The sequence below is a fragment of the Pangasianodon hypophthalmus genome, chromosome 13 (assembly GCF_027358585.1).
Source record: "Pangasianodon hypophthalmus isolate fPanHyp1 chromosome 13, fPanHyp1.pri, whole genome shotgun sequence".
Classification (NCBI taxonomy): Eukaryota; Metazoa; Chordata; class Actinopteri; order Siluriformes; family Pangasiidae; genus Pangasianodon; species Pangasianodon hypophthalmus.
This window is the reverse complement of record NC_069722.1, coordinates 359,169-360,866: the sequence shown is the minus strand read 5'-3', so window position 1 is coordinate 360,866 and position 1,698 is coordinate 359,169. Positions and strand designations below refer to the sequence as shown.

Sequence of the window (1,698 nt, the reverse complement as noted above, 5' to 3'; positions counted from 1 at the left end):
TTTTTACGTAAATACTACTTTAATTGTGTACAAAAGAAGTTTTTAAATCGAGTTTTTCAGTATAAAATAAAATGTGAACGTTTTCCGTAATAGAAGCCACTGATGAAGAGTTTGACTTTAAATGATTGAAATAATGAGACCTGTGCTGTACGGAACATTAATATCACTTCCCATTAAACGCGCACACACACACACACACACACACACACACACACACTCTTCTCTGAGCTTCAGACTGAATCTGCTGCTAGATGTGGAGTGTGAAGGTGTGTCTGTGGTGGGATGTGTGTGTACAGCGCCCTCTGGTGGGGAAAGAGCAGTGCAGCAGCAGGCAGCAGTTTCTCTTAAAAGCACATCAAACAAACAGCAAAGGCTTCTGCAAATTCATTAAAGGAGTACCTTACACACACACACACACACACACACACACACACACACACACACAACCCCACCCCCTGCGTTACAGTACAAAAATACATACAAACTGGTTTAGTGTTAAACTACTCTTGCTTAATGAAAGGTGTGCAAACGGTTAATCGCTGAACTGCGCAATCTTTGGTTAACGTTTATATTAAAACTTTACCGTCACTGGAGCCGTTCACGCAAACACTACCGCTTCATCTCATCCCTTTCTTTTACCTTCCATCATCATCAACAGGCACGTGAACAAAAACACAATTCGTTCCAGGTTAACTGAAGCGGCGTTTAATTCGGAGGAAACACTGCAGGATTTTCTCATCAGCGCTGTTTTATATGTAAATACTGCTTTTAAACACTCCCTTGGTGTAAACACCTGATTAGCATGAATACTCTTATGTGTCAAGTTAAAAAAATAATAATAAAGAAACAGGAGACAGGGGTTTAACTTTAAATAGTTAAATTTTCTTCTCAGTCCATCACTTTACGTTCACGCTCGCAGGTGACGAGTGTGTCGTGTCGCTTGTGGGCGTGGCCTGTCTACAGCTATCTTAAACACACAACACACTAATCAGTGCGAAAATCGAATCAGTTGTGTGATTGACGTGTTATACACTCGCTTCGTTCTCCGATTAGATTAGCAAAGCGAGCTAACTGTACTAGCTACGTACACTCACCAGCGATCTACGCTACTTCCTTCCAAGCTTTATTTCTCTTCCTCCACATTTTATACGACAGGATAAGAAGAAACCACGCGTATAAGTTTTTCTTCCTTTATTCAGTGAGTGGGAAGTAACTGCGGCTACTGAAAAGGGAACTGAAGAAACGTCAGACTGCGGACGTTATAGGATTGATCCGAGGAATCACTCGAGACAACCATTTCGATTAGTCGCTTCTTTAACCTGATTTACGGAAAACGTCACTGAAATCGCAGCTCCATGTAGAAATCGTTTACACGTAGAAAATAAAACGATCGCCTGCAGCTCTCTCGCGTGAACGCAGGACGAGACGTGTTCGGTGTGTGACGTTTATTTCTTTATTCGCGATCTGTAGCTAACGTGTAAAGGAAGTTTGATTAGCGTGGTGCACACTGATTGTCCTGGTGAGGCGGCGGATGATTCGCTAACGATGTATGAAAAGCAGGAAAAACACAAAGTCTGTTCACTTCCTCACACCAGAGAGAGTTTTACACCGTTCCCTTAAACTACAACTGATTAAAGGTAAACTAGTGTGTTTCACTCTGATCTCTCTCCGCTGTGTGTGTGTGTGTGTGTGTGTGTG

At 42.1% G+C, this 1,698-nt stretch overlaps 1 protein-coding gene across 1 annotated transcript in view; it reads right to left on the bottom strand.

The window, feature by feature from the left end:
* The window catches only part of rras (RAS related), an 11,758-nt gene continuing 10,060 nt past the window's right edge, over positions 1 to 1,698 (bottom strand). The window contains exon 7 of the mRNA XM_034310279.2: positions 1 to 1,698. This exon is cut by the window's right edge and continues 1,262 nt beyond it. The gene's annotated coding sequence lies outside the window, so the exon portion shown is untranslated.